Genomic DNA, 23,944 nt, shown 5'->3' with positions numbered 1-23,944 from the left:
TACAGTTCGGTTCAACCGAGAAGTCCACTAGCCGTGACTGTCCCCCGAGTCCAAATAAATGCGTACAAACATCTTCACGACCAGGCCGAGTAGCGACCATGCGCGTACACTCATCAATGGTCAGAAGAAATGACCGTGTGATTCCGACACCTTTGGACTTTTTTTTTTAAGTTCTGCGAAGTCAAGGTGGACCACCTCAAAGAGGATGTTAAACTTAGAGTGTTCTGGCAGTGTCATTTGGTCTGACCGTCGGCGATAATTGATCTTTTACTTCTGGCACCTGTCGCATGACTGCACATATTGGGTGACATCCTGTTTCATCTTGGGCCAAGTGAAGCGTTCGGATATCTCTCGGTACGTGCGCCATACACCACCGTGTCTGCCCCCCTTCAGGGCTGTCGTGGCACAATTACAAAATCTTCGATCGAAGCGTTTCTGGGTGGTAGTGATGGTGGTGGTGCTGAAAGAACTCCCCGTTGTCGGCCTCACAGAGGTGGGCAACGTCACGGCTAACGCCCTGGGGGAATGTGCGTCCTGGGCAGACTTCTAAGGGAACTGTGCCGACATATGTCTGACAGCGTCTGAGGAAAACCCAGGAAAAAAAAAGACGGCACAGCTGGCACTGGGTACCTCCGGGAACCTCCCACTCTCGACGAGACATGGCCAGCGCGCTTACCACTGAGTCACGCGAGCTGGTAAGCGTTTCTGGGACTTCAAATCGACCTTTCATCTCTTCGAGGACGTCTGTACCTTCCCAGACACGGAGCTCGTGACGTTATATGCTGAGGCATTCCGCGTCTTCATCTCTTCATCTTTTTCTTCTGAATTGTTTCTCTTACTTCCCAGTGACGTTCTCATCGCTTGCCTTCTTTCTCAAAACATTTTTGTAGCGGAGCAAGGGGGATGAATGTCATCCGGGGCTCTGCACCAGGTTGCGTCTCGGTTCCTCTCTGTCGGCTTCTCAAGGACAAAAGCTCCATTTGGCCGCACCGTGAACCTTTCGTTTGGCCACACGCGGTTTCGCGTTTCAGCAAAAAAAGCGATTATGCACACTCTATCCCATTTTCTGTTTCTTTTTTTCTAGTTCGTACCCTCCTTTTACGAACGCCGGCACCATTATCTCGAACCATTTCGAAACGGCTCGAGACCGTCATGAAAAAAGACAGAAAGAAAGAATGGATGCGGTTCAACATCCCATTGGAATTGCTTGATCTTCGAAAGGGCGGAAGTTGTACGCGTTCCGCTGGGTGGAAGGAGACGCTTTCTTGCGGACACCATCGGAGACTGTGTCACACATGACTTCGCTTTTCACCGAATGGTCACTCGGGGTGAAAGCATCGCTGGAGTTCATCCTTTACGCGTTCCTTGAGGACATCGACTGTCTCGTAGACTATTTGGTGTTGTTGTCCGACGCTAATGAGGCTTGGGACACTCCATGGAGCTAGAGGAGTGAAAGGACCGTAGCCAGGTTCTTTGACACTTCCTGGAGAAGACGCTCTTGTGCCACTAAACACCGAAGCACTAATCCTGGATAAGATGGCGGGAGTTAGAGTGTTGATATTAGTTCTTGAGAAGGCAGACCAGACAGTTTGGGAAGGGCTGTGTGACTTTATAGTGGAAGTTCGACTACAGCAGTTGCGGCAAAGGCTCATGAAAATGTCCTTCTGCTGTGCGTCATACTTCATACTTGGCATTTTACGCATTTCACTAATACAAATTAGCACATACTTTATCTTGCTTTCCTCTTTCTGGTGCCTTTGCTCCCAAGTCTTTATAGAGGACGCTTTCTGTCTGGACCGTGTTACCATAGTAATAGGTAATAGTAAGATCGTCTTAGCTTAGATTGCGAAATACTCTCCAGTTCTCCTGGAGTGCATACCCTTGTGGATTCCATCAAAATTAATCTTGACAAGTGATCTCGCGACCTGAGGCCGATCCATCACCTGGACAAGAGAATGCCTTTGAATATAGTTTTGATGTCTTTATCCTCCGTCAAAACTGTGCTCATGAAATGGGGTAGCATTCGGCCTGGAGGAGCTCTATGGACCCGCATCAGATAGAGCTGAGGATAGACCACAATGGAGTGCGGGCTGCCTGCCCTATTCTGGATGGGCTACACGCCTTTCTAACAACCTACCAGTTGGAGCAAAGGCGGGCTCTCTAACTTGAAAGAACTCTTGCGGCGTCTTGTCACGTCGTTAGGAGGTTACGTTAGAAGACCCCAAATTATACTGTCTTGGACTGAGAGCTTTCTTACGCGCACCTTTCACAGTATTTGAACTCGGGGAGGCTTTGCGTGGAACATGGGATCTTCGGCTCGTGTGTATGTGTTGGCGCTTATAAGCGTCTGCCGCCGTGAATGTGGAGCATTACAATGCGACGAGTGTAAGAATATATAAAGAGGAGCTTGACAAGCACTTATAGGAGCAATACGGGAAGTATTGTGTCTTGTCTTCTTCCGAGGTACGTGCAAGGGCATCTATTTCGTACAGCAAGTCACTTTTGGAAAACAGCTCGCCTGTTTGGAGCGGTAAGTTATATAAGATAAGATAAGCGGTGGAGCGGCAAGTTATATAAGATATCAAAAATAAATGAAACTCTTCGTTTTTCCGAACGCTGGTGACTTCTTAGTATACTCGCAAAAACACGTGCAAGAAGATCGCCGCTGTGTATATGCCAGCTATCATATACAGATAGTTCGTTCTTTCTTTAAAAGAGTAATAGTGGATGAACAAAGTGAGAGAAGACAAGCTAGCTGGCGTGTACATGAAGCACGCAACGTTTCCTTGAGTCTGATAGGAACAACAAAGGACACGGGCAAAACGAAGCGGTAATAGTAGTCTGTCTAGTTCGAAAGGAAAAGTGTATATGGGAAAAGTGTCGAGGTCATCAAATGTTTACGGAGTTCCTGACGACCGTCAGTTTTCTCCAGACTCTTTAGCGTTATACTGTGTATTCCAATGACGTTCGGTGCTCTTTGAGTGCTTTTTTTTCTTCATGTTGTCCTCTTTTCATTCTGCATTGCAAAGCCGCCCGAGGACCCCTCAATTGTTCTATATGAACTACTTTACTCATTTCGCTTCATTCTCACATCACTCACCACTTATATTTGTTGTTGGTATTGTTGTTGTTGTTGTTTGTTGCGTGAAAAATATATCCGATAGCGATACGATACACTTCGAACACAAACGCCTCTTTGTCCAGCGAGAAAGCGACACAACGAGAATTCTATCAGGTGGGTCACTTCACCCCGCCCTCCTGGACAATGTGGGGCTCCGTTGATAGAGGACCCTTTCAGTGAACTGTCCGCTAATGACTTTACCGTTAGACCACGCCAAACGCGAACGTGACTCTGGCACTCGGCTTTAAAAAAAAAAAACTCCTCACTATACGTATTTTGCTTCCTGGATATCGTAGCGCTGCGTAAAACCGATTATACACCCGGTGTTTTTGAAACGATGGGCAGAGTCCAGTACAACGTGGCGCATGTGTGTGGTGAATAGCTTTGGTGCATTTGTGCTATGCATGTATGTATGCATGCGTGTATGTGTGTATGTGTATGCACGTATGTATGTGTGTATGCATGTAGGTATGTATGTATGTATGTGCATGCATGCATGTATGTATGTGCATGCATGCATGTATGTATCTGTATGCATGTGTGTGAGTGTATGCATGTATGTATGCATGCATGCATGTGTGTGAGTGTATGTATGTATGTCTGTATTTGTCCTATATGTTCTTTAATCCTGATGTGCGGTCTTGCTACCGTCTCTCCCATCTCGTCCCCTCGTTGTCATTTTACATCTCGTGCAGTCCCGTCGGCATTGGGGTAGTGGGCCACAACCCAGGTGGCGAATTTCCCCATTCATCATCATCAGTGTATTTGTTATTTGTTGTTGTTGTTGTTATCATACTCGTTCTCTGAATGTGTTTGTACCTGATTTATAATACGCAAAATTGAAGTATTAAGTGTATTATGGTGCTCTAGAATACGTAATACTTACTGTGAGCTCCTAAGTCCTGCCTATACCGAGTGTCTCCGGTGCACTTTATCGCTAATGTTTCCGCGCCCGCGTCCTACAAGAGTTTGGTCACAAACAAGGCACTACCATTCGCATAGAATGAAACGTTAGTGGAGAGTCAATGTCTCAAGTGTTGCAAATTGTGTACACGTTTGGTTTTTCTTTGATTGATCGATTGAGATATAAAAATACGGAGATGTGAGATCCGACAAAATCGGATCAGGCTACTGCAGAACAGATTAGAAAAGAAAGTAAAAAAACAACCTGAAGATGACTAAGAGAGATTCAAAAAAAGCGGGGTTTTCTTTTCTAACAACCAACAGATTGAGTGTATCACTGGTACTACTCTCGTAATACGCAGAATGATCAATACTGATTTTTTGCAAGTATAATGTGTATGTATTGAAAAATATCAGTATCACTGCCCACCCTTGCTTTACAGCGACCTCTTTATTTCGCACACATGTCTTGTATTTATTAGCATGGTTTGAAGTCAACTTACAGCGCATGGGCTACGAAGATATTAAGATTCCCAACTCAACCTGGCAATGAGCTCAGGGGTGCATTGTAGAACAAAGGTTAAAGGGGTGATATAATTGCATAAATTACGATGCCTTCGCACAAACGCTACGATATGTAAATACGTGTATCTGAGCCGCTCCCTTCTTATTCGTAGGCGTACCTTATTCAGGATTTACCTTTGAACTATTTTAGGGGTTGGTTATTGTTACGAACAAGGAAGGACACGGTCACGTGGCGAAGCGCGCGCTACAAGTGTTGTTCGGCTGTAAGAGACTGGGCCGATGAAAACGTAACGTCATGAGAGACACAGTTAACGCGTGGAAGGCTTGTCATCGCCTCCTGGATGTCATATGCGCTCTATGCCGTCTTTCTGAAAAGAAAAGGTGGTTCTTTGACACCTGACAGGTGTTACAGCACAGCAACTGTGCAGTGCACAATACTTGACAGATGTAATGTTCCTTATTGTCGACTCTATTAAGCTCACCACCTTCTAGCTCACCATAACTCTATCACGGCCTTACGTCCTCATGTTGATTATTTTCTTCGTCATCATCGTCGTCGCCATCATCATCATCGTCGTCGCCATCATCATCATCATCATCATAGACTATTGGGATACACTCAATGAACAAAATAATAATGCAAGGAGCGAGTAATAATCCCTTGACATTCATCACCTCTTTGCCCCACGTGTCATGAAGAAGCTGACGTGCGACACATACTCCTTGCCTGGTAGCGGTACGATGATCACGGGTCCAGTCTCTGGCGCCGTCTCGGTCTCGCTCATCTAGGCTACCGAGAGCTTTCCCCCCTCGCGGTTCTACTTGGCCCTACTCAGCACGCTGAAGTCACGTCTGCGCCGACACGATTCCTTCGGAAATCTAAACTCTTAGGCACTCTGGGATACCTCCTATATATGACTGTCTGCACAACGATTAGTGAGGGAGCTGTGTCTTTTCCTATGTTTCTCCGTAATTTTCTGTGTCTGCTGCTTTTATCTTCCTTCTGTTTGTTTTCATTTGGGAATAGCAAGCCTACATCATGGCTGACTTTTCCCTTTTTCTTCTTTTTTTATCAGCATTAAACATATCCCCCCCCCCCTTGATGTTCGCTCCTATTTGAATTCATTCTCCTCATTCTAGTCTTTGGACTTTCGTATTCTTCTAGTAAGTCTTTATTTTTGCCCTGTCTCCTTGTGCATCCAAGATTATTCGATCTTTGCGCAATCCTGCGCACCAGCGGTGGGCTCTTCGATCACTTATGACTTTTCTAACACCCACATACAGGCATACCGGACGAAATCTAATTCTCTGTGATGCCCTGCTACATCCGCGTGTGTGTCATGCTAACTCGTCAAATCCTCTCAACCTGCATGAGTTGAAGTAGTGTATCTCGCAGTCTTAAACGGGGAAATACCCCACGATGTCATCGTTCTTTATTTCACGGTTGTTGTTCGGCAACTTCATCCCTACGGAAAGCTTCATCCCTTCAGCTGTACAGCGCACATATTCATGGAAAGTCTAGTTATGCAAACGTTCTACAGAGCTCATGGAAGTCATATTGTGCAACGGGAGGGCGCAGTTGGCCACCGATAAAACATGCCGCCCAACATAAAGTTTCGCTTTATCTGGTCCGTCATGATTATGCAAGAGCGCTGATAACATTGTTTGTAGTCGTACCTCTAAGGCGGTTCAAGACGAAGCGCCATCTTTCAAGCAGCATCAGTGCGTACCACACAGGTCTTGGTCAATACACGGTACATGGTTTCACCACGCGAGATGAACATAACGAGCAAATATTGACCGCGGCTTCCGGCCTGTCATTTAGGATTATGCGTGACGGAACAATGAATGCTCAATTTGTAACGTTGTGCACAGAGCCTCCTACGGGTGTTCGGAAGTACAAACGTGTGGGTGGAAGACTATACGATCAGAAACGAAGGAACACGATGTGTGGTCCGTATTTGGAAGGACTCAAATTAAAGAGGCTGTTTTATGTAGGCCACCTTTCGATCATGCATGTCGTATAACGAATGCAGTTATAAGTAGCATATTGGAGCCCTGGCGAAGATTCCATGCCCTGTCATTATTGCGTCCGGGAACATCCAGGAGAACAAACAGGGTAGCGTACAATTACCCTGTCATCACGACAGGTAGGGTGGATGTGACGCTTCGATATTGGTGGCTAATTACACGATGCGCGCTTCATGCTGAAATAATCGGTAAAAATGAATCGTAATTACGCCAATGTTGTTTCTCCAGAGCCATCTCGTAGCATCCTGTGTGTAACGGGTTTATCAACATCGCTGATGCTGTGGGAGTGCGGGCCCACCAAAAATAGCCTCAACATCGAAATCGATCAGCTATTAACATGCGTGTATCCCTAAGAGATGCCGTCCGATATTTATAGAAGCCAATCGAAGTCAAATGGTCAAGCATAACACACCCATCTCTTCAGAATGCCATATGCCAGGAAGCGCACTTATTGGCAAGCTGTTTCTAAGTCGGCCAAGTATAAAAACAATTCCCATGCACCAGGTACGTATTGCCTAAGTAAACCCACATAGGAGCACTCTCGATCTGCATGTGCCGCACCGCTTAAGCATGACCCAATTAATCGCACAATGGAAGCATATATCACCATTAGATTCCCACACTGGGGATTGATAACTATACCACGAGGGATCATTCCTGTTTCTTGCCGTACGCAGTGAAACCGCTTCAGCTTGCTGTAATAACACTTGATTGGTCAAACATGATAGCTTGGGTGTGTTCCACCTGTCGTAGCATACGAATGCCGAACATACACGGTTGAAAACGAAAGCTGTGCTGTATGCGTACTTGATAGGTCTCTTGTAGCATTCGATATCTATTCTGTGTGCTTTGTCCTGCTTCAGATTGTGTTCTAAGTACACGTAATTGTGGGAAAGAAACATACCGGGGGACTCAACACGCAAACGTATATAGCTGCGAACCTGTGCGAGTGCAAGGTGTGATTTTTCTGTTCGTTTGTCCTTTGAAGCCATGCTTACAATAGGAGTGTGTATCAGGTTGGTTTTGGAGGTCCTGATATGGGGGGGGGGGGGGCAGAGTTGGCTGATTGAGAACCTTTTCGCCAAATTTGCATGTGACGAAAGTAAAGCTACACGATATGGCTTTAGTTTATAGATATACCGAGCACTATTTCATATTATTAAAGTTATTTCATAGTAATTTCACTATGCCTTTAGCTTTGCCTTTTATCATATTTCTTCTTCACATTTCAATCCCCTCCCCATTCATTACTCTTTCACTCCCAAGCGATGGCTTAGCAGCTGATTTTTAGTGCTATGAAATAGTTGGGTCGGTAATTATGGAACTGTCGTTTCCATATCATTCTTTAAACATCCATTCCTGTCCCGTCCTAGTGTGAAAAAAAAAAAAAAAAACAGGTGAAGAAAGAAACGAAGTTAAAAAAATCGCTTGCCCTCTATCTCTAGCGCGGAATAGCAGACATCATTTAAGAGCTACTTTAATCCGAATGTTTGTACATAACAGGCGCATCAATCGTAAGTTTAGCAGGAGATTGCTAGCTTCTGGAGCGTTCATTATAATTAGTCAGGTGACTACAGTTCGGTGTTCGTATTCCACGAGAATTTTTCGCAAAAACGATTGCTTGCGGGTCTCGAGAAATAATCGCAGTAGGGTGTTCAAAGCAGTACTTGGACAGCCTTATTGGACAATGTGTGTGAGACAATCCGTGTGCACAACTAGAGTTTCCCCTATTAATTAATTAATTAATTAATTCTTATTAATTTCCCCTCGTTGGAATGCGCTACGGCCGTCGCCCATGTATTCCGAGTTAGAGTAACAGAGTACACAAAACGGAGTACACACCCGAACATCTTCCGGCCTCATCCTCTCCTGTCACCTATATAACTGCAAACGGAGCAGTGCATCCCTACAAAATACCACGTTGCCGAAGCACTGGTCCTTCGACTTATCCCGGTCCAGACAAACAACCTGTCACGTTAAGGATAGCCCGTTGCTGCCAGCTGTGGGGCACACCAGTCCATTTTCAGCTTCTGAATGACAGCTTTCCTATTGAGCGGGCGGTGTCCGCTAAGGCCCATATATCTTGTCCCTTCAATGTTATACGCTCTCTGTGTGTGCTATACACTATACTCACAATGTCCTACCCTGACCACACCTCGCCTGCGGTCTTACTGAAACGTGACCAGAATGTTGTGCAGCCCTGAATCAGTAGCGTGTTCTAAATGGCCGATGCGTTTTTTCCCGAGATTTCGCTCGTAAAGGAAGTTGTCTTAATCATGGACACCGCCGGTTGCAGGGTGCGCGTTCTGTGGTGGTGTTGGCAGGCAATTCGAGGCCGCCACCTCATCTTTAATTGCTTATCGAATTGCGTTATCGATCATGATCAATTGACCTATGTGTATTGATACAGCAAATACAGTATGCAGTACGGTAAGAAAGGTAACGGTGTATGCTGAACCGCCAAGGACTACAATTAAAACGCTCGCCTCAAGTTGTCCTTCAGTTCTAACGAGCTATCTTTGTGACTTTTCTTCAAAGAATAACTGCGGTGACCATATCGCCAACGCCAATTACCATGACGTTTAACCATGCCTTGATTATGTGCCTGCAATACAGTGGCCTTTCGAAGCTTAACGCCATGTATATAAAAACGAAAAGAGAGATAATGCTTCGACAAAGAGCTGAAAATGCGTTGTGGTTGGTTTGAACTTCATGAATTATATTTCTCATGTGGGGAACGATTTTTGTTTTCAGTGATTAGTTTACACACTTGTGACGATTAAATTATTAAACGAATTGAGCCAGATAGACGTTTTTCAGCTATCAGTTTGTTGACGCTGATTGCCAGATGGCATTTGAATAAGTGCTTCAGCGACACCTGACACAGTCCTGTGAGTAGAGAGAACCTTTTGCTCCGTAAAAGCCGGACAATTTTGAACTTCCTTTATAGGGCTCAATGTGAACAGACCGCACAGCACGATGACAATAACTTCGTTTTCGAATGACAATTCGCGCGTATCGGTGTACACAGCTGAGCTCTAAATTAGCACTTCTGTCACATGCACCAATAAAATTCATTTTGTAAAGCAAAAAACTTAAAAACGCTTGGTATTTCGTCTTCGCACAATGCATATAAAGGTAACGAAGGCCGAACAAAGTATACAAAACCTGAACACGCAAACAAGGAGCGGAGCCATGGGACCTGTGGCATGTCCTCGCCACCCAAGGACACTGGGTGTGATGAACTGAAACCGTCTTTGAGATTGCTGAAGCAAGTCCGTTCTACCTCGCTATACGATGAACAATGTAAGGCGTGTTTCAGGGGGAGGCACCTACACCTGTCTCTCATTACCACTTTTTACGGAGTCGGTGTTCTTTTGTTAGGAACCATGGCAAACTCCTGCTTACTGCAAGTTTACCGACGGTGTCTTCCGACTTAACGTACCACTGCGGACTAGATCTCGTGTCACCAGAATGTTGCCTAATTTATTTATGCGATTGCAATCAATGGGGAGTCTGACACCGTATATTCCCCCAAAATGTCGTTTCTCTCTGTAACACGGAAGTACCATAAAATCAATGTTCAGTTTTGAGAGGTATGACGCCACAGGCACATCTGGCAACCGTGTTGCTCGAATGTCCATTTGCATCTCCTCACCACAGCTGCTGGGAATCTTCCAACGTGGGACGGAGAGCGGAGACAGGGAAGGTTCGCGCGCTGTTTCCTAGAAGACAGACACCATGGGCTGTCGGTGACGTCACTTGCTCTTGGAGAGTTCGAAACTATGAAGGTTTGCGTGTTCTTTCGAAAGTTCGTAGAAGCGCTTAATGTGCACTGGCGGCATTTGTATTTTGCGTACTGAGTCTATCAGGGAGGTATGATTTATAACATTAAATAAAATAAGTAGAATTTAGTGGCACTTAAACACACCGCCGCTACTTGGGGACTACTTTGTCGCTTTAACGTGTTCGAATCTTTACCTTTATCATGTTTACCTTTGTCATGTTTACCATAAACGACACACAACGACTTCTGACTAATGGCTCACAGACTGTGGGAGATTTGCTTCTGCTACATCAGTAGGTGGACTATCAGGTGGACTATCATCAGTCATGACATGGACTATACAAGGTAGCAGATCCGTTTGCTCGCGTAACTCAGCCTAACAAGGCAGAGTAAATCTGAAAGCAACCGTCATTTATCAAGTATACCGCCCACACATCATTGTAAGCAACGCGTGGCTATACTTCCTCGTATTGAGCCATAGGACCACACAGTCCCTGGACCAATTAAGTGGGGCGCGACACACACTAAGCGCAGACTTCCACCTGAGCTAATTCAATCATCGGTACACCACACCCGATTATTTGCTAGCTTCATCACGTTTCACTTGAGCGTTCCAGATAAAATTGCTTTCTATAAGACGAGGATCGGAAGAAACAAATTGAAAATGCTCATGCGCGTTATGGCCAATAACTTAGTTACATATTCGCCTAACAAGCTCTGGTATTTTTGCCATGCACACGTTGGGAGTGGTTCATTGTGATATGACCTACCTACGTTCTGTACGTGACTCAATGTGGTGAGCTAAGTTTCGCCTGAACGTCCGTCTTGGCTACAGACACTTGAAGGAGCACTTCCCCGTTTCAGCAGAAGCATAAGGCAACGCGGCGGTAGCGTGCGACGTATGATTAGAATGCGTACCTTGTGCTTAGAGGGTGCGGTGATGTTTTCTCGGACATCGGTTGAGGAAATGCCAGCACTGTTATTATGCTGATGCAGATGAAGGCTGCGCAGGAAAGTTGGCAGAGTAGATAGGTTTCGAGAATAGCTGCTTAGAACATCAGTTTTGTATAGATCGAACAATGCAAATATTTTCGCGGTGGTCCTACGTAGATATAATCGATGTAAGGATGACTCGTTTCCTATCAAGTATGTACTCTCCCGTACATTATCCAAAACAAACGAAGAGCGTGTGAGAGAGAGCCCACTATACTGCTTCACTGTACTCCACGACAACGCAAGAGTTACAGACGCAGAGGTATATCTCCGCCAGCAGCGAATGTAGTCCGCACCTGCGTTTACATGGACGTACGGATGTGTCGACTGAAGGCCCCAGTCGACTGATCGTTAAGGTCGACTGGCGACGGTTTACATTCAACACAACCTGCTGGTTGGTACATGACTGAAGTAAAGCGACCACTTTACTTCAGTGGTCGCTTCACTTAAGACGGTTCACATGACTGTCGCGCTTACATGAATACGACAGAAATGCATCGAGTCGACTTGTCGCATCGAATGCGCTCTTGTAAACGGTCAATTCGCTAGGATAGCGCATCGTTTGCAATCCGCCAGACAGATGTGGATCCAAACGGTAGATGCGCATGGAAATCGTGCCTGTAAGCAGAAGATGCGCATTGAAAACAAAAGATGATTATGGAAAAACGTTCGCTGCGGGAGGAAGAAGTTCAGGTGGCTGCGAGGTTAGATTTTGTGAAGATGAAGATGATTTTGAGAAATCGCAGTGGAAACAGCAGTTCCGGTTATTATTAGTTCCGGAAGTGCGGTGCTCTATATTTTCAGATGTGACGTCGTGGGGCGCTAGTTTCGAGTCAATCTCGTTGCGCATCCATGTAAACTGTGGCTATGTATGGTTATGTATGTGAACGCAGCTATTGAGAAGATGGCAGACGGGGAAGCGCGAATATTTTATTTTCATTTTTAATTCCGTGTTAACGCCGCGAAGCAACTGTGGCTATGGGCAGCGTACAAACGTGGACAGATGGAGAGAGGACAGCAAGAAGGAGGGGAGGGGGTTAGGTATGCGTCCTGGGCCGACCTCAGGGGGAACTGTGTCGACATTCGTTTCGAAGGTCTTCGGAAAACCCACGAAAAACCTCCGACAGCGCAGCCGGTTCCAGGATCGAACCCGTGTCACCTCCCAGTCTCGGCGTGGAAAGCGATCCTCTTAACCACTATGCCACGGGTGCTGGTACGAATGTTTTACGTGTTTGCTTTAAAAACATGCAAGTGTGCTCTAAGTACGCTGTCTCAAGCGGGTGTTTTCACGGCATGATCAGTGTATACAAGCAAGGGTTTGAAGCATGTGGGAGCACTATACAGGGTGTCCCACCGAAAGAGGGCCAGGGGCTAAAAAAAAACTGAGTGCTTTACACAAATGCAACCAACTGTACGTGCTTGGCAGTTGTGTGGTCTATCCAAAAAAATTTTTTTCATCGTCCCTTGTCAATTAATTAGCGGTAATTAATTTTCCAACTTTTTAATTATCGGTTTTAGCTCTCAGATGTCAATGAGGAGGTTGTAGAAGATATCGAAAGAGACACAACTGAAGTGGTTCGAAGATGGGTAGAAATCCAGCGAACCGGTAGAGATGTAGGAAGGGAGTTGCCTCAGGACAGAAGCGAGGTCGCTATGGGTTGTGGTTTCGTTTTTTCCCGAGCTTAAAAGTCCGGCAATCCGGCACCCGCGCGCGACGATTCCAGCGCCCTCCGGCGTACATTGACTTTGATATTAGCACTTGGAGACCATCCTTGGGCCACTTCACTCAAGAGGAAGACATTTCACCTGTTTCACGGCACACCTATCAGAGTGCACTGCAATCGTCGCACGCGGGCGCCGAATTATGGGAAGCGCTCTGTGGTGCGCGCGGCTTCAGAAACCAATTTTTAAACCCGGGAAAAAACTAAACCACAATCCATAGCAATCTCGAACCACTTCAGTTGCATCTTTTTCGACATGTACTACAACTTCCTCATTGACATCTGAGAGCTAAAACCGATAATGAAAAAGTTGGAAAATTAATTACCGCTAATTAATTGACAAGGGGCGATGAAAAATTTTTTTTGGATACACCACACAACTGCCAAGCACGTACAGTTGGTTCCATTTGTGTAGATCCCTCTGTTTTTACATTAGCCCCTGGCCCTTTTTTGGTGGGACACCCTGTATACGTCCTAATACGGAGGTGTCACGCGTCCGCCTAATCCAATCACAGAAGTCTTTAGATTTGTGGGCGGAGCTGACCTGTAGGATCTGTTTGTCTGAAAGCAACTTGTCCCGAAGTATAGAATAGGTGAACAAAACGGTGGTCAATGTGCTCTACATGTATCTGTGCCGTCGAGATTGAACTCCGGGAGTGTGGCTCTGAAGCATCACTGTGGGCTCCGCCTTGACAGAGCGGATACCTCGTTGATCAGATGCATCTTTCTATGCGTGTCTGGATGTGGCCATCTAATCTCGAGGACCCCGACAAGACAACAATACCCGAGTATCGGGCGTGGCTCAACTTGGCGTTCATTTCATCAACGATTGTGTAAAAGAGGTCCTTCTGTTTTTTCGAGGTCGTGAACAATGCGTAGCTTTTTGTGCTGCTCTCAACCTTCTGCGAGGGTCATTTTTCGCCAGCGTTTTCTATGGCGGAATTCTATACTGGAAGGGCATTTCTTCCATCGATCATGATAACATCGCAAACTGATGTGTCTACTACATAAAGAGCACTTCTGCTCTTTTCCATTTTGCGCGTATCGGGACTTTAAAAGGACGGCGCGTCTATTTTTAGGACTGCAAATTTATTAGCAGATACAGTGGTATACGTCTAGCTATGGAGTGCTCGCTGCAGTCTAATGAGTTGGGTGAATCAGAACTTGCACAAATGTGAAGAGGCCTATATAGTGAACCAGCCTAGCGACAAAGATAAAAAACAACAACAACTTTATTATGAATGATGAATGGGGAGTTTCATCACCAGGGGCGATACTCTACCGCATTGCTGGTGGTGATACGGGGAATGAAAGCTCCTTTACAATAAGGGTCGAAGTCCTGTGTTATCCAGAAAGGTGAAGAGAGCTTTGAGGGCAGAGCGTTGGTGGGCTCGATGTCGCCAGGGACCGAGCAATTTTGTGAGAGAGGGGACGAGAGTCCAGCTCGTTAAGGGATCCGAAGAGTACGGTCCGGGAAGGTTGGTAGTGTGGGCAGTGGAGAAGAATGTGCTCTAGACCTTCTACAGCACCACCTACTTATGGACTGGCCTGGCTACCAGAGCGGGCGCGAGATCTTGCAGCACGGAATGCATATGCAATCTACCACTGCCCCTTTACCATAGGCAAGGTGCTGGGCCCATGGTCCAGTAGTGTTAATATGCACCAAGGTCTCGGTCACGTTTGGAATTTCCTGTCGTTAACAGGCCTCTCCACCCTGCTTTGATCACCTGAATCCTCATCTCCGTCATCATCTCTCAGTATCTACAAATGGCACTGGGGCAGCGCCCAGCCTGCTGGCCGGCATCAGCCCCATTGAGATATAAAAAAACATGAAGATGAAACATGAAAAATCTAGCATTACACTCGTGTCTTGTCTTGACTTGGCGGAAAAAACTATAGGGTCATTTTGCGCTTCGTTTTCTTTTCTCGTCTGCTACAGTTGCCACGTCTGCTAGCTGAAACGAGGCGGGACGCAATGAAAAAAAAAAAAAAAGAAAGGAGAGCGACTCCATTTCAAAAAGGGATGCGTGACCAACCCCCACATTACACCATATCATCACAGCCTTGCGATGCATCCTTTGAGTAACAGGGACGTGGTATATGGAAAATTTACTGATCTATCCGCTCAAGCCCTAAAGCTTTTCGTGATCCCATCTGGCGAGCATAAGTGGATCACTGGCGGATCACACGTCGTCCCCTATAACACGCCAGCGCGTCCGTTATTGTTTTAGCGATCGAGCAATATGTAGTACCGTGATGAGTTCATGAATGCGGGTCATCTAGCAGGCAAAACCGTGCAGGTTTGCTGGTCAAACTGACCCAACACGTCACGGGCCCTTTCTGCTAATTATAGGGCGAGCAAATTGAAAAAGGTCTCGCAGCGCCACGCGGGCTGGCAGGGCACTCGAGTATTTGACGCGGGGGGGCGTTCTCTCGCTATCACAATGTTCATTGAAGGAAGGAACACTACTAGGCCTTCTATCTATGGCATTGGCAACGGGTTAATTGATGGGTAGGGTATTCGAAACGCTATGGAACGCTGAAACCAGCGTGGCATGCTTACGCTGCTAGGTTTGATGAATGTGTACTTCCGCTATGAACTTAAATTTACTTGCTTTAGTTAGCCTATCGCTGCGTTATTGCGTCTCCACAGAAATGAAATCTTCAGTGACTGTTATTCCCTGTAGTCGGTTCTGATGGTAGTGTCATCGATACTGACAGCTGACATGCAATTTTGAAAAACACGACCTCTGACGTGTTAGTATTTTCGCTGAAAATAATTAGAATGTGATCGAAACATTCATAAGTAGGTATAGTTGACAGTAAGTAAACTTTTACGGTAGTCTAGCTCCCTTTTTGCAACTAACCTCCTCGCACTCTATAGGCACACACACACACACAAAACAAAACAAAAAAGAGGGGAAGTAAATCCGGAAATAATTACACAGCTTCAAATCCTCACGGTCGCAATTACTTCCCATTTGAGTCCTCTGACTCAGAAATTTTTCCCCGTACTGAAAATAGTCCCTGAATATCTCAAATGGTCCCCTGAATGCAACAGTCAATACGTAAATACAGTACGTACAGTCTCTGCAAGAATATGGCGGAACGACGCAATATAAAAGAGCAATTTTCTGCGTGCAAAGGGTGTGCTTATTAAACGTGACATATCAGTTTAATCCAAAGTCGTAGTTGGCTCGTTGGTTGGTATAAAAAGGAAAAGTATGGAGATGTTGGCCCAACTCTACATTGGGCCGGCTACTCAGTATACGCTTATGGTAGCGAGGTCTGGCTACAAGGAGTCTAAAAGGATGTTTGTCCCATAGAACTCCTAAGGAAGGAGATCACAGGGTGTGAAACATGTCGATGTGCTTCTGGCCAGTCACCGAGTACCAACGTCCAAGTAGTTTCATTGATGCATATAGATTATGCACATCGGAAAAGCGTGAAATGTAGTCCCTACTATGTGGCATTCATTTAGACCCGAAAGTGACTAATGGATGTGGAAACGCAAGTAGTCCGGTCCCCAAAATTGCTAAAATTACTCCTTACAATGCAACCGTACCTCGGTTGCAAACATCTACGGCTGTTTGCATCTTCATTACAAAAGCCACTCTTCTTACCTTGCCTCCTCTGCACTTGAAACATCCCACTACACGTTACTTATTTGTTGTTGTTGTTGTTCTTGTTGTCCTCTGCACTTGTATACTTCCATGCCCAACTCTTTCTATTTAGCGATTATCTTAGCGAACTAAATCAGCAGTGTCCATAGCACTACCAAGCGCAACTACGCAGTTCAGGAGTAACCATCTGTGCAGGCATTTATATGCGCTCCTACCTTCTTTATTCGGCATCAATCTTTTCTCCGTCAACGGAGTTCATCCGAAAAAGCACCGACGCGTGACGTACCTTTACAACCACTACACATTTGCGTTGCTGGTCGCATGTAAGCGCAGGTAGCCTGTACGTACTCGCTGTTTACGCGGTGATAGATGGACCCTGCAAATCTGCAGTGGACACCATATCAAAACGCGTATCTCTGAGCTTTGACTGACCTCCGTTCGGACCTTTATGGGTAATTTGCGATTGAACAACTCCGACCTAGATAGTAACCCGACGCTGCATCGAGACAGCCTGAGGAAACAGAGCGCTCGTATATAATAACAGTTTCTCCACCCTTAGTGTTATTGATGCATTAATGGCACATAATAGGCGTATCGCATTGCCTTGCAGATGCTTTGGAAGGACTGTCATTTGTTATGTAGGCACCACGGTCCTTCGATAATGGGCCGTGGTCGACACGTGTTCGAAGTTTGTCCGCGTGCAGTTTCTTGGGCAGGATGCAGTGTCACAGCGAAATCTGTGCTGTGTTATCCTTGGATTAGTAAAGTCAAATCAAATTAAAATCAAAGCGAAAGCTGTGAAGCCTTTGATACAACGCTCGTCCGGAATTTGGACAGGTCAACATTGCAAGTTTGCTTTGCATTCTCCTTGGTCGGCTCCTTATTTATCTTTTCCTAATTTGTCATTCTTGTTTGAAGGAACGGAGGCGCCAGTGACTTCTTTAGTTCCTTGACTAAACAATCTGTCCGGGAGCTACTGTGTGGGCTTCGGTATGGCAACCATTTCAAGATATCGAATAAACTTAGCCCACGCGAGTTTATGTTTACAGAGGCCGGCAGCCTACCTGTCTTCCCACCCGACTGCATGAACGCTTTTGAACGGCTATCTTCGGTGTGTGTACTTTTCATACCAACGGCACACTTGTAGAAGCAGCTATAGTCTGAGAAGCTAGATGGCAGGTGCATCGCACGGAAGATTACCCTCTGTGTGTGTGCATTCCTGCGGTGCATGAGATGATTGTATAGGGGGTATGTGGTTGACAATAGTTTATATGTATGGCACCCAGTATAGAAGCAAAGTAATATGCGTGGTAAACTGAAGATGAGATTAGATTTGACGAAAATAAAAAAACGTACGTTGTTAGTCACGCCAGGACGCTTCGAAAGCAGAATCCACACTGCCCACGAACCTTCCAGCCTTTTGACACGACATTCATCAACTCACCAGACAGTTTAAAGACTTGAGATTACGTACATAGGCTAAAAATAGCGCCGTCTGCACTAAGCAAATACTAACGCGCCTGCCCCCTTTAAAGACTTCCACTGGAGGCTATATAACGCTATTACGGTACATTAAACTCTACACGACCGCTCGACATACACAATGTGGACACAGCGAGCGGATTACCTTTAAATGCACGTGTCGTGGGTTGGCTACCCTGTTTCCTGAATGACAGGACACACCACCAACCCGTCTCCGCAGCGCGTGCATTGACCGTGAACTTTCATGGCGATCTGTACCGCATTTAACTCTTCCGGAAACCGAGAAATTTTCCGATACACAAAAGCTTTCTCCTCCAGACCCGTCGTCCCGTTGAATGATGACGGCCCATCATGAAACGATTAAGATGTCACGTTGATGCCGCAATGGTGGCCGCTTTAAAGACGTCTAAGAGTGACGCTCTGAGCAGGAAGCGTAATTATACGAGCGCAATAGAATGTACGTACAAAGGCTTTTTTATCTATAGCGGCTTTGTAGGTTTTGCGAGGTTCCACGCGTCTGAGGCTCGCGTTGGTGTAAGGAACGCAGCGGTGATGTGTGGAAGGTTGGCCTGCACCCTGTATATAGAGAGAAGGAAGAAAAAAGGCGTGCTTTTAGTCTCTTGGGGGACTAGGTATATAGGTGTATTGACATGACCATTAGTCTCTTCTCGGGACTAAATGTATAGCAGATCATGTGAACTTCAGGGAGTCACCTCTCGACATTGCACGTGCCCGTGCGAGTGCGGAGTCGCAAGTCGAAAGGTGTTCAATGGCGGCGCGCAAACGGCGCTACCTGGGGAGAGCCTATCGAAAGAGTTTCTGAAAAATGTATATAGAATGGGGAGTATAATTGCAGAACTAGAAGGTGTAATTACCCCAATTTACTCCTAAGTCTTCTGTGTATTGAAAGGGACTGTTCGTTGTGGCAATGCCCAAACGGACTAAATTTCTCTCTCTCACTCTTTACTGTTTTGCTTTAAATCGTTAACGTCCAGGAACTGCTGGTCGTAGTAACGGAAGTAGTAACGGAACAGCTGGTCGTACCAGTGAGACCTACGTTTCCTTTTTTTTTCTATATTTCTATTCTAGTCTTTCTTTCTATTTTTTTTTGTCTGAGAGTGCATTTCAGAACGATGTCCATCGTTTACACCGTACGTGTGTGCAACGATGTGGATATCGCGCCTTTAGGGCTGTCTTCACATAACGTGTTACATAATTGTGTTATGTATATAATGTATATAATTAGATATGTGTTATATGTGATAACGTATTAATATGTGTGCTCACAGTAGGCGTCCCATCCTGGACACGTAATACCTGTATTGGCCATTTGATGTTGTACACTATTGTTCCCCTCCGCCTGTTCAATCCAACTTCCGCTGCCATATACACGGTGTTCAAAATTAAGCTTTCACTAGCACTTTATAAATAGGCGAACAAGAGAAAACTGGTGCTACTTTTTCTGTTCCTTGAGTAAGAAACAGGTGCTACATAATTAGCAGCACCTGTTTCTTACACAAGTAGCGTAAAGGTATCATCCGGTTTCCTGTCACCGCTGTGTTTGCGTAGCGCTCGTGAAAGCTTAATTTTGAACACCCTGTATTTCTCTGCGCAATATGAGCCTCGTCATCGTGCCAGTCATAGCCGCCCTGCACACATTGACAAATGAAGGAGGGCTAATGCATGTTTAATTGCACTTCGAAGAAATGTTAGTCATCGAACAAACCAGTTCGTGTTGAAATCGATCGACGATCAGATCAATATCAGATTAGATCAAGACCAGATATTCAAAATAAAAGCGTAGAATTTTCGCGGAACTATTACCTGCATGATAACATGGAGGAGGCAGGGACAGGAGGGAAGATTGTATAGGCAGTCATTCAGGTGGGCCCCCGTCGCTGTTCAAGAAGGCATGCACATTGTGCGAGTTGTCTTCGCATCCCAAAGCGCCGACGTTCAAAAAGCAACTAAAGTTGATTGGTACACTTGAAATAAGTCAGGCTACGGTTGGTCTGTGCAGTGCACGGTGGACATAGACGGCATAACTGACAGGCTGTACAGCATCTCTTTGCGGGCCACACAGATGCACTGCGATTTGCTTCAGTGGGAGTTACATATCGCGTCTATCTATCTATCGCAGTAATTATAGAGTGTATGCTCTTTCTGAAGTACGCCTTGCGCGCTTGGATGCATTGTTCCGATTGAGAAGGTCAGGAGCGGCGGGATACACTGAGAATGCGCACTAATTGTGCTCCCAATGTATTGAGTTATAGGCCGACTACTCGCAGAGTTGGTCCCTCATACATCCGGCACTGGTCGTTTCCAGCGAAAATGTCCAGATAGCGGGGGAGCGCGCTAAATGAAACTCGAAGGCAGACCAGCTATAAGTAAGTCTACAAGAGTTGTGTTTAGGTCGGACATGGGAAACTGCCAATCGTTATTTGTGTAAAATTCAGCTCCTCCATTAAGTCGACGTTAACTTGAAAAAGATTATTCGCTTTTTCAAAAAAAAACAAAAAAACACGAGGGTTATTCTCCGTGGACTTCGTGCGTTCTGAAGAGTGACAACACTGGGTTGATCTTTGTCATTGGATTCATACTCGTCATCAGTGAAAGCGACAATGTTAATGACATATGTTAATCGTTAACGGTGGCGCAGGTGTCATCATGTTGGTCAATGTTGACATACCCCGGAACGGTGGTGTCGTCTACAGCTCTCCAAGCGAACAGTCTTCATCACTCAGTGAATCATCGGCAGTCCAGTGGGCCACTGTATACAGTGGCTCGATCTGTCCATCTGCCTCCGGTGTTGTCTACCCTACCATGAATTCGAATTGTCACAATATGTCCAATATGTCATTGTGACAATATCTAGTAATATTGTTAGGAGGTTGTCATCACTATATTACCCATCGCGGCACGTAATAAGTACGACTTACGGTGATTTTTTCCCCCATTCCATCGCCACCCGAACCGCGTAAAAAGGTCGAAAAGGAAATTGTCTGGCGGTATATGAGACTGTGTGGTCTCACATTCGTTCCTCGCGTTCATTCTAAACTATGAATTCTCCGAAGATCATCATCCGACGCCACCCCTGATGGCTCTCATGGCCTCTCAGACCTCCCACGGCGTGAAGGCTGTATGATAACCCGCAGGGCTGCCCCTTCTTGAGTAGTACCTATATGCCCCACACTTTCGCCTCCCCGCCTGGTGAAGTACCGAAAACAACTGAGACATTCCGGAGGCCAATGTTTGAAACAGACGCTCACCAGGGAACGGCGTATGAAGCATAGGTAGCTGTTTGACCTCAAGCACGGTCTCCTGATAATTTCCAAGAGGCCGTGCCTCAAGTCTAGAGGTGGATTCCTTGGTTAGTTTCATAAACCCTTCTCAAGCTCAGAGCTAGGAGGTGCTCCTACGATGACAGGCGGTATTATGACCGCATGTCTGGCAGTTCTTCCTGAGTTTTCCGCAGATTCTTTCAGGCAAACGCCGAAATTGCGCTCTACGAAGTCGCATAAGCATAATGATAATGATGATGATAGTAGAAAAATGTGGAGGTGTAGGACTTACTTAACGGGGCATCGGCTACTCCCGACCAATTAACAACACGTGGCTCATCCCACCGTTATTCATGTAGTTGTTGTGGCTAAGTGAACATTTTAAAATGAAGTCTCCTTCCCTATGATCTTAAAAAGATATGGGTCGACGTTGCGTGGTATGTCGATGGTCGACTGACCAGCCTCCAGTACCTTATCTAAATCAGACCTGTATGTTGCAGACTCTGTCCAGGACTCTACCGGGCGCTTGCCGACTCGCATGAAAACAATCGCGTTGTGTCAGAATGCGACGCGAATCGTCCTCCACACTTCACGCATTGCATATACGTCGGTGAGGTCGCGACACCAATCTTTCATAAGAATGCGTTCCAGAACAGGGCATTCAATCGTGGCGCGAGCAGCGTATCGCAGTTCGGCAGGTATACTTCGATGGGAAAACAAATAACGACAGGGAGACCTGTAATTACTTGCGAATGCTGAGCATACTTAGTAGTACGTGGCGATTGTGGTGCTGCTGGTAGTACGTATACTGATACAGGTTGGGACAAGAGTTTACGGAACACGTGAGCGGCGTACTTTTCCTTCGGTGCGACACCCTAGCGGCGGGCGGAAGCAGATGAGTTCAGTGTTTAGGAGGGGTGGAAGGGTGCGCTGTTAGCGACACACAGTGCGAGCTTCCACTTCCCAGGCACGTCCAAGCGACACTGGAACAACAACTGCGTGTCGCTGACAGCGCACCTTTCCACCCCTCCGAAACAGTGAACTCACCCGCTTCCGGCAGCCTCTAGGGTGTCGCACCGAAGAAGTACGTCGCTCGCGTGTTCCGTAAACTTTTGTCCCAACCTGTACGTCGAGAATTTTGATAGATACCTATATATACGAGGGGTGTTCAAGTCAAACCGGGACTTTCTGTCTCCTGAGCGTACAAATTTCTCCCGCTACTTCTTTTTCGTCATTTTCACACGGGACAGACCTCCGCGTTCACCACGTGGTGGTCCAAAGTTTGTACAAAACAGAAGACACGTGCTGGACAAGATGGCCGACAACGAGATGAGCGCGCACATCGAACAGCGAGTTGTCATGAAGTTTCTCGTGAATGAAGGCGTAAAGTCATCTGAAATTCACAGAAGGCTTCAGGCTCAGTATGGCCACGGTACACTTAGACGCAGCAAAGTGTTTGAGTGGTGCAAACGGTTCCGAGACGGCCGTACATCAGTGCAGGGCGATCCCGGCCGATCCCCGTCTGCGGGTAAGGTCATGGCCACGGTTTTTTCTGGGACAAGGCTGGCGTTGTTCATCTTGATTTTCTGCCCAGTGGTACCAGCATCAATAGTGCATATTACTGCCAGGTTCTCAGGGATGCGCATAAGGCGCTGAAGCAAAAGCGGCCGGGCCTCATCACCAAAGGAGTCCTCCTCCTATAGGACAATGCACGCCCGCATACCGCGCATCTCACGACACGCACCTTACAGGAACTTGGCTGGGAGTTGCTGCCACATCCCCCTTACAGTCCATACCTCGCCCCCAGCGATTTCCATCTCTTCGGGCCACTGAAGGCGTTCTTTGGTGGCAGCCACTTCTGCTGCGACGACGAGGTCAAGAATGCGGTTCCGATCATGGCTGCTATGCGCCGGTAAGGCTTTCTACGCTGCTGGTATCCAAGCCCTCGTGAAGCGCTGGGACAAATGCATTTGTGCAGCTGGAGATTACGTTGAAAAATAAAACTAATTTCTCGCCTGTAAGTTCATTTTACTTTTGCGAAAAATGAAAAGTCCCGGTTTGACTTGAACATCCCTCGTATATTGAAGGTTCCAGAAGGTAATGACTCTTGAAGACACAACCTCCAGGACTACACCCATATACCTTTACGCCCTAGATATTACTCTGAATACTGGAATACTATTCTCTATCTTGGAAGGACAGTCCCCTAGTGGAATTTTAGGTGGATGTATTCGTCAACACAAAAGTCAAATTGTTTCGGATATTCTATGGTGGAGCCAGGGCTCGTTCTCACCATATTGGACAGCAGAAATGGAACGTAAAGAAGTAAAACTGACAAAGCATTTTCGCGTGCAATCTAGAAAAACGGCGTCGAACAAAGTCGTTCACGACGTCCACACCCAAGCGTGCAAGAGCTGAGTCACGCAACCCACGCGCAAGAATGCATGTGTAACGCAAACGCCGAAAGCAGGTAATGG

General features: G+C 46.2%; 2 protein-coding genes across 2 annotated transcripts in view; one reads left to right on the top strand and one right to left on the bottom strand.

Annotated features, from left to right (window-relative positions):
* LOC135366845 (ATP-dependent RNA helicase DHX33-like) overlaps positions 1-23,944 on the top strand; it is a 124,730-nt gene that overhangs the window by 19,718 nt on the left and 81,068 nt on the right. The gene's annotated exons all lie outside the window — the stretch shown is intronic.
* LOC135366846 (cadherin EGF LAG seven-pass G-type receptor 2-like) overlaps positions 1-23,944 on the bottom strand; it is a 102,569-nt gene that overhangs the window by 27,818 nt on the left and 50,807 nt on the right. The gene's annotated exons all lie outside the window — the stretch shown is intronic.

This window comes from Ornithodoros turicata, chromosome 8, assembly GCF_037126465.1.
Source record: "Ornithodoros turicata isolate Travis chromosome 8, ASM3712646v1, whole genome shotgun sequence".
NCBI lineage: Eukaryota > Metazoa > Arthropoda > Arachnida > Ixodida > Argasidae > Ornithodoros > Ornithodoros turicata.
Note: the sequence above shows the minus strand (reverse complement) of the source record. Positions and strands in the feature narration are given on the sequence as shown.